This window comes from Athene cunicularia, assembly GCF_003259725.1.
Source record: "Athene cunicularia isolate RWA chromosome 13 unlocalized genomic scaffold, athCun1 chr13_part1, whole genome shotgun sequence".
Taxonomy (NCBI): domain Eukaryota; kingdom Metazoa; phylum Chordata; class Aves; order Strigiformes; family Strigidae; genus Athene; species Athene cunicularia.
This window is the reverse complement of record NW_020799117.1, coordinates 7,453,159-7,468,751: the sequence shown is the minus strand read 5'-3', so window position 1 is coordinate 7,468,751 and position 15,593 is coordinate 7,453,159. Positions and strand designations below refer to the sequence as shown.

Here is a 15,593-nt window from a genome sequence, read left to right as displayed (position 1 = left end):
AGGTGCAAGGTTTCTTGGTCTCAGGTGTCAGTCCCCTAATGCTCTTCAGCCTACACAGTCAGCTGCAGCCAGGAAAAGTAGGTGTTAAACTCGGTAAAGTCAGATTGAGCACTGTCCTGGTGTGCTCAGCTTTTAATCGCTGCTTTGGATGCAGATGAAATGAGACTTTTATATTTCCTTAAACACTGACTCCCTTTACTGATAGTGATTTTTTTTTTTTAAATTGACAAGAAAAACCCCTAAACAACCCCCTTTTTAAACAACCAGGGGGTGTGTTGCCTTCAAAGAAACATAGGGATATGCCATATCCCATACACCTACATAGGATATGTGGGCATTATTATTAATTCTAATTGGCTCAGCATTACACTTATCCTGTTATCCCCCACACATGGGTACCTGCTATAGATGCGACTGTCACTCTGCATGTGTTTACAGGATGCCTGGCACAATGCTACGAGGCCTCTGTGAGGTGCTGTAATGTATACATGTTAAATAGCAATAAAACAAGACACTGAATAGCCGCCTTGGAGTAGAGAATTACCTTCCCAGCAGAGAGGAGAGAAACGATACGGCTGGCTCACCACAGAATATAAAACAAAGGATAAGGAGGGACTTAAATGGAAAGCCAGGAGACTTTTCCCTAACCTGATTGATCTTTTCAGTAGTGATGATATTTTGTGTGTGCTCTACCTTAAAATATCTCCCAGTCTAGGAGGGAGGCTGCCTGATACAGGCTGTCGGAGGGCACAGAGGATGTTTCCCTCTCATGGTAAGCTATTGTGGGCTTTTCTGACATTATTTGACTCATTTAAAAATAAAAAGCAGCAGACAAAAAGCACAGGGTACTTGTGTGGGAAAAGCACCACCAAGCTCATGTCTCCACAGAAATACTGGTCTGGGCAAAGAAGGAAGAATTTTCACTTACCCAGGACAAAGCAGACTTCTTCAAACAAAACCTCTTGCATAAAGGACAGAGCAACTTGTCCTTGGGGGCTCGAAGTGGGAAGCAGTACTTAAACCCACCAGCTGACACATTATTTATAAACATTCCTGTTTTCTATGAATTTTCAAGGCTCCATTACAGGTACGTGCTAAGCTAGCAAGGCAGATGCTCCAAAACCTGCATGTGCCATCTCTGCTCCAAAAGTGCTTTCTTTTCTGCAGTCACCGGAGCTATTAAAGTCTTCTGAAAAGAGGAGCAGCAAAAAGGTACAAACCCATCAAATTACACTCGGCATGTAAGGGTTAAGCCTCTAGAGCACAACCATTTTGTGCTACCTGGTTGTATATTGTATTCACCCAAGGTCTGTGAAAGCACAAATGGTTTTGAAACCCCATTTAACACCGCAGCAAGGGCTGAGTTAGGTGCAGAATGACAAGATCTTTTGACATCTGAGAGTGCTGGCTTTTGTGGGCTTAAGTGCCTCCCTTGGTGGTTCTTTGCTATAGTCATCTCTTGTAGGGTTTTTATTTTTGCTTTTCACATTACTGTTCCATTCCATTGTACTCATGGCTTTCTTCAGGCCTACTTAATGTCAGGGGGAATATTACCATTTCTTCCCTGTCATTAGAACAGCTTTAATCCTGTCTGAATTGCGAGGGCAATAAATGATAATAGTTACCACATTTTTATTTCTGCAGTGCCTCTGAGCACCAGGTTTTTTTAAAAATCCCAAACAAGCAAGTTTAAACTTGGGATCTTTTAAACCCGGTGGGAGACTGTGTTGTCTGGGAAGCAGGAATGCAGAACTGTGACAGATGGCGAGATCTGGACCTATGGTTTGCAATTTTATGGTCTCTGGTGAAACTTCTGTGTGAATTGCTCACTGTGGGTGGTGGAACAAACAGTTTACATGAAGTGCATCTAGCTAGGGTGCCCAAATGGAGTTTCTACAGAGAGCTGATACTTGTGAAACTGGGGCTGCCAGCAGCTGTAGAAGGCAGGTTCCCTCTCAATGGTGGGGATGGGAGAACACTCTGCTCCGCTGCTCCAACAAACCTGGGGGCAGACCTGGAGACTGCGTGAATGTGACCCAAAATACCAAATATCAACCAGACAGCTGGCTACATAGCAAGACTTTCACTGGAAGTAAAGTAGAAATCAAGATTTTCCTAAAAACTTGGGCAAAATCTGTGTCATTTTACCAGCATGACAGAGCGGACTTTTCCAGCTACAGGCTTCCCCTGAACCTAGACTTGGATCCATAAAAATCATCTTTCATAACAAACTGGTCCCATGAGGAAAGGGCCAATGGGTGGGAGAAGCTACAAAGCACATAACCAATTACATAAACCCACCTTGGATGCATATCTTTTGCTTAAAAGACACTTGGGCAACCAATTCCCATTAATGTTAGTGACAGGTATAATCAAATTCTTAGACACAAAGCCTTAAAATAATGCTTTGTAGAGATAATAACTTTGGGAAAGACTTTTCTACTAGATGTTTCACTTGCACAGCTTTATGTGTTCACAGTAAAGATTTATGCTAATGAAAAATACTAAGTCATCTTCTCTACACAGAGGCCAATGAAGATATCAGGACCATCTCTGCTACCCTGAACAGCTTGTGCTGCCAATGGGACTGAGATAATAGTCTGGAAAAATGGGATGTGTGTCTTAGGGAGAAGAATGTGGGAACATTCTTAACATTATGAAAACACTGAGATTACTTCCTGACATGCCTAGTTACGTACAAACAACTTCTCTACTGATTTCCATTCTGAGAGAATTTTTAAGCTCCTGAAGAAAGAGACTCTCTAGTGAGCTGCAAAGAGCCAGAGAGATCATGTAAAACACTCTACATAAATGCAAATTGCAGGGAGGCCAGCCAGAGCACAGGAAGGGAAGTTGTTAGAAACTTGGGGACATTCATCATTTGGGAACAGTGACACCACACATACAGATGCAGCTTCTGTCTCAAGCAGTCACACAGTGCAAACCAAAGACTATGACATGATTTAGGTTGCTACTTAGAAAATCCCACTGTTTCTCAGCAGAAACTTTACCTGTAAAACAGTATTTAGACAGAAAAACAGCAGCAGGCTGGAGAATGCTAATCTGTATCGCTTTTCTCAAGCATCAGAGAGACTCTTTTACTATTCACCAGATGTTGCTCAAGCCTTCTGTTGACACTGGAGAGAGATGCCTCTGATGAAATACATTTGTCCATGAAATCAGAGTCACTGGCCAGCCTGTGTCAGGAGCACCAGGTTTTCAAGGAGTGGAAACAGTCATTGGATTTAACAAATATTGTGCAAGACAACCAAGCCATTGAAAGCTTCACACGTCAGGTGTTAAGATTTTTCCCACAGGGAAAACTGGGGAAACTACACTGTGTAATGGACTCTAACTGTACATCTAAAGTGAGCACATGGATGGCTAAAGGTATAATTAACCTAATTAAGGCACCATTTATTCTAGAAGCCTCCAAGAGGGAAGGCAGATGAAACTGCTACCTACAAGAGAATATTGGCAGGACAGAGGCTGCTGCCACTGGTGGACAAAACCACAATAAAGACTTGGTTGGGAAGGAACAAGGCAAAAAGAAACATCCCTGGGGCAGATTCCTTTGTGTGCACAAGCCAGGGGTGCAATCTAAACGCCTGTGATTTACCCCTCTGGAATTATCCTAGCTGAGACAGTGCGGGCTGTGATTTTCTTCTTTCCGTACTGCAACCCACTTGAGGTGCTGAATATGGCAGAGGGGAGTGTGTAACATGCACTTTGAGTTCCTGACCCTCCTGTAAGAGAAAAGATTAATTTCACAGTGAGAGAAACACTTTTGGCTGCCTATATTTAACATGACAGTGAACATCTGCGGTCATATTTCCTAAGCATTTATTGTGTGATCGTTCCTCCGCACTGCTCATCCTGACAGTAGAGTGGTGTCAGTTGAGAGCCTTGGTAGCATTTCCAAAACATGCTTAAATTACTTAGTTGACTACGACCTCGCTTTAACAAAGAGATGTTGGAATGATCTGAAGGTGATTTGGGATCCAGACATATAAGGAAGCCATATGATACCTGCAGCCTTTGAAAACCAGACCTTAACTCATGTATTCTGAAAGGGTGTCTCCTGTGACAGCTCTCGTAAGGTCTGATGCTTTCCTGATGTTGCCTGTGAAGCAATGGAAGAACTGGGATGCCATGTGGGGCAGTTTTGCTTGACAGAGGTCCTCTGTGCACAGGCACTTTGCATCAACCTGATGGTGCAGCTGTAAATGTGTGGCTACAATCCACTTGCATCATCCTGTGAATTTAATTTTTAAATCTCCCATGGAAGAGTATTGAGAAAATCATCCACTTTCTGCCTAGTTAGAAAGAATAGTTCATGCAATATAAGACAGCTAAGGAAACCTTTATTTCAGTTTAGAAAAGTTGTCTACATTATAGTCTCCCTGGTAACTACATCGAGGCCAAGAGAATTACACTGGGTCTAAGTATGGTCTAGTTTTGTCAGTGGGGAAACAACATGTTTCCTGAATGAGGCTGCAGGGATACAGGACCTGATCTGTGTGTGCAGTCAGCTGTGACTTGACTGCAAAGTGTGCTTGCTTCACATCTGCTTGAGCATAGGTCACCAAGGTCCTCCTCAGAAGCATCCTCAGGCATGAAACCAAAAGGAATTTGTGATAAAAGACCCTTAAGAAACCTCCTGACATCCTTGTTGGAAAATCCTTCAAAGCAAATGTGTGGGAAATAACAGAAACCTGAGGAGATGTGAAAGCTGGAAGGGAGAAGGGGAACAGGGGAAAGGAGGTGTAAACTTGAAGTTCATTGGTGGGGGAACAGTTGATTTAATTTCAAAATCAATTGGGGCTTTAAAAGAGAAAAACAAGGATGAAAGAGAGTATGAAGGGAGGCTGAGTGCAGGAGCTTCCAGAGATCCAAGAGACAGGTGCCTATTTCTAGAAGGTGGGGGAGAAAAATGGGCTTTCAACTTCTGGGTCACTCTGTCTTTTCTCTCTGAATGGACAAAGACAATAACACTTTGTCCTTCTTTAATGCTGCCTAGTCTTAGTTAAGAAGGTATTTATCAAACATTACTGGCTGAAGCCTGGCAGTCTATCCTCCATGAACGTTTTTAACCTAATTTCACAGCTAGACAGACCGAGGCAGCCCCCTGTGCGGAGCCACACAACAATTTTGGGGTGGGACCCAAATGCCCTCATATGAGTCCTTCTGTGTCGGACAATGTGAGGAACACGCCCATCAATGTTTTTCCACAATTCTCCAGAGAAATGCATTTTCCCAGTGGATGGTGACTGCTCTATGGGACACTCCGTGTCCCCATTTGCTCTTCTCGCCCATCGTTTCAGCAGAGGGAACGCGCTGACTGCAGAACAAGGCAGCACTGCGATGGGTGTGATGCTGCTCTCCAAGCACACACAGACTTGGCACCTCACCCAAGGCTAGGGGATTTTACGACCAGCTGTTGAGTGGGCACTTTGAAATGGAGCTCATGTGTTGGCTTTAACACTAAACCCATTGCAATTCTTCTCGCAGCTCAATCTCATCAGCTTCTGAAAGGAAGGAAGACAACATGACCTCTTGCCTGAAAGACTGGAGACCTTCCCGGAACAAAACCATGGCCCCCCAAATGCCTCTTGTTTGGCTTTCTCTGGATGATTTATTTGTTAGCTTTTAAAAACCTGAAAGGCTATCATATCATGATGCCCATGCTTGACTTCCAGCACAGCACAGAGCTGGGCGCCCAGCTGGTGTCTCTTGAGCAGAGCTACTGCCAGGCAGTTGTTTCTGAGCCAAGCAAATCCCTCCCTATGGGGCAGGGATGGCCTGGACTGGGACCTCTGTCAGCCTCAATGCAAGTCCATGCCATCTCCAGTCCTCAACAGAGCAAAGAGGGGTCATTATCCTCTTTGTCATTGGCTCTGCCAGGCGGGTGCAATATGGTCTGTGGGTTTCAGTTGAATGAAGAGGTAGGAGGGGAAGTTGGCCAACTATGTCACAGAACTTGTCTTATTCCTGCATCACACTGAAATGCCTTTTGTTGGAAAACAGAGTATCTTTAAGAAAGATACAGAGACCTCACTTTATGGACAATATATTTCAGGATCATGCTTCTATAGAAAATTTTCTTCAGTGATAATAAAGACTCTTCATTTCTGGTTGGAAGTCTCCTACTTCATTTTCTAGCCTTGAGATCTTATATTTGTGCAGTACCTAGCACCAAGGGGAATCTCAAATCACAGCTACTTGGTTTTCAGTCTTGTTCCTTAAGAAATAAATACATTATTGACAGCTACACAGAAACTGGCCTGACGTTTGATAATCTTTTATTAAATGGAAAGCAAATATTCAAACAATCTATTGGACAAGCGAAGGATCATCTTTTTGAAGAAAAGTTACCCTAGACAACCCACCTATTTTAGTTAATTTTATCATAAAAGGTTCAGTAGGCTTTACTTTTATTGTCTCTGAGATGAAACAAATGCCAATGGAACATCCAATAAAGACAGACAATAAAGCTAGCTGAAATTTTTCAACACTTTTTTTCCCCTCCAAATGAAAACTGAGGTTTGATGAAAAGTAGGAAGCTGCTGATTTTGACAATACCCCCTGATTTTCCCATGGAAAAGTAGAAGGGAGAAAAAGCTTTACTGTTAATTCAGAATGTTAAAAAATAAGTATTAGGATGCAGTCAACCCTCCTCCCCTGCTCTGGATCATAAATTGCTCTAAGAGTGCTGCCAGTACCCTTTCCACCTAGAAGAGGTCCTGCAACCGCAGTCAGCCCGAGCAGCAGGGATAAATCTGAGGTGAGAGGTGGAGAATATGGGGTCAATGGAAATGCTGCCAGTGTTCATGCTCAGCTGCGGGTGGGATGCTTAGCCATTCCAAGAGCCCTTTTTCCTGAGAAAAAAACACTTTGACAGCATTTAGCCCTCACCCAGACAACCTCTGCTCCACACAGCATGTGCCCTTTGTCCTGCCCTACTCATGGGGTGATGTTTGCCCCCATGCCGCAGTGCGTCCCGGCCGTCAGCCCTCTCCTCCCTGCTCCCACCCACGTGCTCGTTCTTCCCCTATTCCAAGAGGTATGGCCATGCCTCTCACTGTAGTACAGCTTCATCCCCGCTTTGTCACCCACCCCGTGAGCACCTCTGCGTCAGGCTCACCGGGGTCCCCTAATCCTTTGTAGGACAGGGCAGACTTCTGTGCCCCTGGCCCTGCAGGTGCAGAAGCCCTCCGTGTGTCCCCATCCCACATCCCACACGTGCACGGCTGTGAACAACCCTGGGGTGCTGCAGGCACAGGCACGCACACCCATGGGACCGGAGGGAGCGCTCCCAGCATGCCCAAATCCCTTCTGCCACAAACCTCGCAAATCCTCCTTACCACATCCCACCTGGACCGGTGCACACATGCGCGCGCGCGCACACACACACACACACACACACACACAAATCCTCCCATTAGCTAAATCCTGGCTTTTTACAGCAGTGTTCTCGTACACAGCCCTCCTTATCACCCTGCTCACAGAAGCCTGGGCTAATCTCTTTCCCTGTGCCACACACAGCCACCTACTTATCTTCTCTCTCTTCTACACGCGCACACTTTTTTACACAGAGACTAATCCTTCTCAGTGTCACGTACCTCAAAATCCTTTTTACAACGCCCCCTCGCACACTGAGTAATCCTTTTCAGAGTCTGGCACACACGATCCCGCTGACAGCGTCCCTCCACACACATGCACAGCCACATGCAGCATCCCACAGCACGCTTCACATGCACAGGGACTTTTCTGTGTCACACACACCATTATCCCCCTTCCTGAAGCAGATATTTTCTACTAAGTCTGACACAGGCATATGAACCTGCCATCAATGCAATAAAACCAGCACTTTTTTTAAAGCAAGATAAACCAATAGAGGTGAGGTATTTGGGGGTAAAACCTTGGATATTTCGGTAAGTGTCCTGGAAAATGGAGGCCTTGTCTCACGAAGAGAGATTTAAAAGATCTGGCATGTTTAGTGCAGGGAAGCAAAGGCTGAGAGGGGATGGGTTGCTGTCTATAAAAACATCAGAGGGGTAAACACTAGAGAAGAGCTATTGATGCTAAAGGACAACATTGGCATGAGAACAAGTGAGAATAAACTAGTCATGAATAAATGCAGGCTCTGAACCACGGAAAGATTTGTAACCACAGGAGGAGAGCAGCTTGGGTATCGCTTTCCAAAGGGAGCACTGGAGCAAAACCAGAGCTGGTTTCATGTAGAGCATCATTTTGTCTGAAAGTACAACCTGGTGTTGGTGACCCTGAGGTCCCTTCCCATGCTCGATGTGCAGTTCAGCCTTGGAATTGCACCCTTTTGCACCAGCACACTTTTTTTTTTTTTTTTTAATCATAAGAGTGCAAAAGCACTCTGTTCTTTAGCTTTGTCTCTGCATCTGCAGCAGTAGGGTGAGAAAAGCTGAATCCTTCCCTTTGTGCCTCAAAGAGGTGAGTCTCATGCAGTGACCTTACACGGAATCATAGAATGGTTTGGGTTGGAAGGGACCTTAAAGATCATCCAGTTCCAACCCCCTGCCATGGGCAGGGACACCTTCCACTAGCCCAGGTTGCCCAAAGCCCCGTCCAACCTGGCCTTGAACCCTTCCAGGGAGGGGGCAGCCACCCATCACCCTCACAGGTCTCTTTCTTGACTTGCTACCAGGTATTGCAACAAAAGTACCCTGGCCCTTTCCTTTTGACTGTAACATTCATGCCACTGCAAGAGATGAGAGGGAGCAGAGAGCTCCCTGCTCTGCGCGGGATGTGCAGGCACAGCACCCAGGGATCTATTTTGATCGCTATGGCATGCAGAAACCACTCTCACATTTCCTCAGCACACATTTACATTCCCGGAGTCTCCCGCCTCCACTGTTCGGCTGTCTCCAGAGACACCGAACACCTGACACGTCTGATAGGAATTACATATCTGTAATACGGATACAAAAAAACACAGGGAAATGAATATTTAGTGGTCTGCAAGTGCTGCTGCATGAGCCATTATCCTCCCAGAATCAAGCACGCCTGATGCTTTCCTTCCCTATACTTGGGTAAGGCAGATGAAGGGATGTTGGCTGAGCAGTGTGAGAGAAGAAGCAGATATAAAGGTCCCTCTCATTTGCATAAAGATGAAACAGTCTCTTTTGAAAGGGATAGAGAAAACCAAGACATTTGAAAGTTTCTATATGCCTCACATTACCAAACATGGAGCTCTGCCCCATGGGACTGAGCAAACTCGGCTTACACTGAAGTCAATGACTTCTAAAAAACCTCAACGTCTTGGTAAACAGAAAATGGCATTTATTAAAGTGTGGGTGCCATTTATTACAGTGTAGTGGGAGGACAACCAAGTGCCCGCCGGGCAGAGAGGGCTGCAGGGGGAGTAGGAGACTGAAGATGTACAAAGCACATGGCAGAGCTGCAAGGAGCAGAGGAAGCAAGAAGTGGGAAGATGCCCCCCTGCCCCATTCAGCCTTTGGAAATTCTCCATTTAGAAAGTTCACCTAATTTCTTGAAATTGGTCTCTTCTTTTTTATAACTATGAAACTCAGAAGAGAACACAAAAGAAAAACCTGGCAAATAGAGCTACTAACTTACTTTCTCCTCTTAAGAAGTCACACCAAAAAACGTATTCATTGTTTGTTTTTTTTCCTGATGGAAATATCAAAATAAAACAAGAAGATTTAGTTTTGTGCTCTTTCAAGTAGCCTTAAGTTTCCTTTTGGTCAGGGGAACTGATAAAAATAGTTTTATTTCGTTAGTCATAGATTTTAAGTACTTTTTGCTTTGTGGAGAGAGATAGGAAAACAGAGAAATATGAAAATAGGTGGAGATTGGCATCACATGCTGTTTTTTTTTTTCCTGATTTCCAACTGGTAGGTGGGAGGCAAGTGGCAAACTGGCAAAAAGTGCGAGCATACATAGAAAATCTCCATGTATACCTTTTATTTCAGATTTGCAATGGCAAAATGATAGTAAACATTTATTGAAACTACTACTATTTCCTTGAGGGGGAAAATCTTTTACGGCAAAGATCTATTTTGAATGAGAACATTTTCCACAAGGTTTGAACCACCTCTAGACAGAAATCTGTAGTTATCTGCAATGGTATGAAGTGCAGCAATGGGCAAAAAAACCAATGTTGAGGGAAAAGTGGTGCACTGCACTCCAGCACAAAACCAAAAAGCCAAATCAAATTAAAGGATGGACAAAAACTAAGGAATGTCCTGAGTAGTAAAGAAGTAAAATAATTTCATTAATGCCACAGGTGATGTCTCCAAAGCATGAAGTGCATGGTATTGCATGCCAAACTCTTGCACGGCAGCACAGACCGCTTCAGCCCCTGCTCCAGGCCTGGCTTTATCTAAGTATAGCTTGGTTATTTACAGCCAGTCTTGCAGTCAGTACAGTGGGCAAATATTACACACCTCAGAGGGCTCAGCCCCAAAACCCCCACATTTGAGCCTTTTCCACTGCAGGTATAGATTCAGAGCTCTGAGATTATGAATTGTTCAAACAGCAAGCTCAGCCTGCGTTCAGAAAGAGCAGGAGGTCTGGCTCAGTTGCACCTCATGACGAGCTACCACTCATACACACCTTCCCAGAGGAATCTCACAAGCTCAGGAGAGGCTAGTAGCCAACTGAGAGAGGACAGTGCCCCATTCACATGGTGGAGGACGTACCCATGAAACACATCCCCAAGCCTTGCTGAGAGCAGAGGTGGAGGGATTCGACATCTCATCTCCTAGCAGACAAAGAGCACAATGAACCAGGCTCCAGCCACAGTGATTACAGGTCTCACGTGTACAAGGAGAACAAAGTTTCAAGCTCCTGTGACACAGAGATTAAGGAAGAGGAATGACTGGTATAAGGAGCTCTTGAAAAGCTGCCAGATCCTGTAAAATAATTTGGAGATACCATAAGACTTTCTACCATCAAATTGCATGGGGAGAGATGCTTCTCTGGTCCCTAATGGCTCTGCGCTGCTGGACCATGTTGGTGGGTTTTCTGTCTGCACATTTATTAGAAGGTGAATTAATGTGCAGTATACCTCATTTTCCTATTTAGAAAAGCCTGTGCTGGTATGAAAGGGAAAATCAGTGACCAGATCAAGAGACAGCAAGGGAAGTACAAGTGTGATAAGGGATAAGTCATGAGAGCAATGACCTGCAGGCAACTCTACACTGGCTAAGGGCTTCTTCCCTTTGAGATGTCCTCTTTCTTCCTTTTTTCTTTGCTCCTTTCATGGACTACACTGTTTTTCACAGTGCTATTCTCTGATTTATTTAGTTTATCCTCTCATTCCTCCTTGGATTTCAGTCTCTCTGCTTCAGTGCTCTCTCCCTCATCTCTTGCATGAAACAGAAAACAATAATGTTCAGCTGAGAGGTTGCTTCAATGATGGTATCATTGAAATGATCTTGAGATGAGAGAGATTATTCTTCTACTCCAGGGAACAGATCTTTAGCAAAAATTCAAAAACTGCAAAAAAACTAAAGGGAATATAAAAAATATCCATTAAAATAAACATCTTAAACATTATGAGAAGAAAAGTAGTTAAAAAAAAAAAAAAAAAGCAAAATGCAGTGTGTGAAAAGAACAACTCATGAGTATATGAAGGTAAAAACTAATCAAGCAAAGAAGGTTGTGTACCAGGGATAACAGTCATACTAGAATCAGCATCACTAGGGTGGGTGCAGAAAATGTCAAGCAACAAACTCAACGAAGAACTGCAAAACACTACAAAGCACAAGCATTGCAGGATGAGTTGTTTATAGAATCATGGAATCATAGGTTAGAAAAGACCTTTAAGATCATCGAGTCCAACTGTAAAACAACACTGTCAAGTCCAGCACTAAACCACGTCCCTAAGTGCCACATCTACACATCTTTTAAATACCACCAGGGATGGTGACTCAACCACTTCCCTGGGCAGCCTGTTCCAATACTTGACAACCCTTTCGGTGAAGAAACTTTTCCTAATATCCAATCTAAATTTAGTTTCATTTAATCCTGAAAAAAAATTTGCCTGTAATGGGTGTAGCTCTTTTGGAACAGCAGTTATATTTCATTGCTTCTCTTTTATTGAATTTATATAATTTAATTTGGCAAATGAAATTTCATTTTTAAAAATTCCCTAGGTGATAGCTTGGAGTGATTGGGGCTCTCTGATCTCAGCTTGGGTCATCGCTTCTAGAGAAGGTGAAACCTTGAATGCAAGACCAAGAACAGAAGTACAATGGAAGTCTCAGTACTTTGTGATAAATATTAAACACCTTGTTCTGAATCCTCCTGTCCTGAAACATGACACTGCTTTTTAAGAAACGACTTGAAACATAAACATCCTTCATAATCCTGTTGTCTCTTTAAGAAAAAAAAAAAAAAAAAAAAAAAAAGGGGCTTTAAAAAAAAAAAAAAAAAAAAAAAAAAAAAGTGGCATTTGCTAATGAGACCATAAATATTGATGTCTTTCTGAGGTCCCCCAGAGCCCTATCATTTCTGCAACTGACTGATTAATAATAGATTAAACATTTTAGTTTTGCTTACTCTGGGCTTCGTAACATTAAGTGCATCTGCTGTGTTGGTAACAGAAGGGCCTGAGACTGATGGATCTGGCAGATATTCAGTAGAGGAATATGGCAGCAGTCTACAAATACCTTCAAGGGCCAAAACTCAAGCAAAATCTGCAGAGGTATATCAGAGGCTCAGATTAATTCAGAGAGGAACTTCAGAACGTGTTTACTACAGATAAGATTTTGTGTCTTTGGAATATCTGCAGTGTTTACTATGTTATGAGTCCACATGACATTACACGGTAGACGTATAATAAACTTTGCATTCATAACATGCATTTCATTCAGCGAGCTCAAAGGAGCTTTTGGCTGTGTTTTACAGAGGGCCAGACTGGGCTGGTTTCAGATGTGCTGAGCAGCAGCGACTGCTCAGTACCTCCCAACAACAAACTTCAAGGGACTTTTTGGATGTCACACAATGAGTCTGTATCAAAGCTGATGAAAGAGCCAGGTGTTCCTAGCTTCTAAGTGCATGTTCAAATCCACAGGAGACTGCTGGCATGGAGGATTTGTTCTAGCTCTGCAAGCTGTGAAACACCAGGGAAAATACCTGGTGTTACTCTCCTTGTTGATATAATTACTAACCTCATTTATAGGGCTCTATTAAAAGGATCCAGAAGGCTATATGAAAAGTCACATCTGTTCCCTTCACAGCCCTGAATTCAGTGTGAGTTTTGCTGCTCACGAGTACTTGTCACCCCAGCAGCATCGCACAGGACTGTGTTTAATAACCTTGATCTTTAAATGGACAGAATGGGCCAATGCACTGAGGGATGTAACTACTTTTGCCTTGCAGCCATGCTCAACCCATGTGGTTTCAATGGTGAAAATAATTCCCAAACTCCAGCTAGGTCCTCCACTCCTGTGCAATGGACAAAGACACGTTTCATTGCTCTGAAGACTGGCTATCCATTTTCAGTGTGAAAGTGGAAGACAATCAATCGAGTACACACAGGAGCAGAAGGCAGACTTTGCTCGTACACTGCTGCCGGACCACAGTGCTGGTGAGGAGATCCAAAGCAAGTCTTGGGGCCACACTCAACACACTCCTGACTGCAAGGTCTCTCCTGAGTGACTGCCTCTGTCTGGATTTTACTCTTTTCTCTTCAAATCTTTGCAAACAATGCTAAAAAACCCAAAACTAAGGCAGAGGAATTACCCAAGTGCTCCACAGAAAATCATTGCCATTCAGCCCTTTGCCCATACAGAAATACAAACACAATATTCACCCTGCCCAGCAATGCAGCAAAATACATGCTGAACGTTAAACGTGAGGACTGAGAGGTCACTAGCTGAGTGTACCTGTGGATGAACAGCATGGCCAGGTGTGTGGGGCAGCACAGACTCTCCCAGGCACCCCCAGACATGCTCTGTACATTTTGGGCTCCCAAGATTCCCCCACAACAGAGGTCATACCTGGTGGCTTGCTCCCAGCATGACCCCCTGCTCCCATTGCAAAGACTGGTGCAGATGGCAGCAATATCCTTGTTGTCTCTGAGTTAAGTAAAAGTTGAGTAGATGCTTAGGAATTTTGTTGATCAAACAACAAATCAGGAACAGACACTTGGGACCATTCAAAGACACGATCTTTGCTGTGTGTTTCTTTTGCAGACGCTGTGTACACAGCCCCTCCACCCCCATCACAGCAGCATTACAGATCCACACCTGCCCTTCCCTGAAATGTGTAAATAGCTTCTGCGGGTGTCCCTGTTGTAAAACATGCACTGTTTCAGATTTCTTCTCTCCCTAACAAGCAGGAGCTTCTGTACTACCACACTGATTTGCAACAATGCTTTCCTTGACATCAGCTGCTCAGTGTCCAAAAGCCATCTCTAACTGAGTACGGTTGGGCAGGATTCCCCTGCTTCAGAGCAGAGTGTCAAGGGGAGAAGGAGGGCAGAGCAGAGTGGAGCTGACTACCATGGAGTGGCTCCCTGTGGTTCCCCGCCTGCTTCCCAGGCAGAGGCTCTAGCGCTGTGCCATGGAGCTAACTGCACTGCAGCAGACTGATGAAAATCAAACGTCTATTGGTTTGTGCTTCTCTGATCAGGGCATCTGCAGGGACCCGATGCGGTCACTGCAGGACCACTCAGCCCAGGAGGCCTGGGAGCAGCAACGGTTTCTATAGAAATGCACTGAGGTGTTTAAAGGGAGGGGATGGCCTTTTTTATACACCTCGAAATACACGTTATTCAATGCCAAGCTTGATTAGCAGGGAAGCCCATCTACACTCCTGTTAGCATAATGCTGTATGCAACACTCTAGAGAGAAGTACCAAGTGTAGGGGAACAATTTTCATGAGGAAACACGATGTAAAAAGATTTCACTTTGATCCTTTTCCCGAGCAGTTAGTTACAACTCCCAGTTGGTGACTGAAGCCATTCTGCTGCCGTTCAGCAGGCACATCCTCAGAATTGCAACCCCAGTCCAGCACGTGCAGTTGCAAAGAGACACAAACACTTGGCTCCTAACATGCGAAACAAAGTACTGCTTCAGATATTGACACATCAGGAGAAGAATCATCCCACTGGCTGCTGCCTTAGCGATCTTCTCCCTAGAAAACAGCTTTTTTACCCTGCCTTCCTCCCTGGGCAGGTAGTTGTAGTTAAAATGCAATGACTGTTTTAGCCACAGTGTTGCTCTGTTGTCCTGCTGAATGTTGGGTCAGCAGCTAGTTGGAAAGACGTGAAGCTCAAAAAGGCTCTGCAACAACTGCTGAAAATTTTTCTGGCCAATGACTATTATGTTCACTACTGTTTGCAGCACAAAGTTTCAAAGCAGGCTTTACTCAGGTGTTGGCAGCAATCTGCTTTCGAAACTGAGGTGGAAGGAGATCTTTGTAGGAAGCATACACCACTGTGTGTTTATTTATTCATTAGTCTGCATACCACTGCTTCTCCACAGCAGTTCTGAGCTTTCCTATGTGGTGAACTACAGGTCTGATTTCTTTCTATATCGTTCCTCATCTATCTTCTTTTTTTTTTTTTTTTTTTTTTTTTTTTT

General features: G+C 44.1%; 1 protein-coding gene across 8 annotated transcripts in view; it reads right to left on the bottom strand.

Moving 5' to 3' along the window:
• GRIA1 (glutamate ionotropic receptor AMPA type subunit 1) overlaps positions 1 to 15,593 on the bottom strand; it is a 194,611-nt gene that overhangs the window by 75,054 nt on the left and 103,964 nt on the right. Inside the window, exon 1 of one of the 8 annotated variants that reach the window (XM_026858089.1) lies at positions 7,117 to 7,281. The exons of the other annotated variants lie outside the window; for them this stretch is intronic. The gene's annotated coding sequence lies outside the window, so the exon portion shown is untranslated. Of the gene's footprint in view, positions 1 to 7,116; positions 7,282 to 15,593 lie in introns of those variants that run through there. 8 annotated transcript variants of the gene reach the window in all.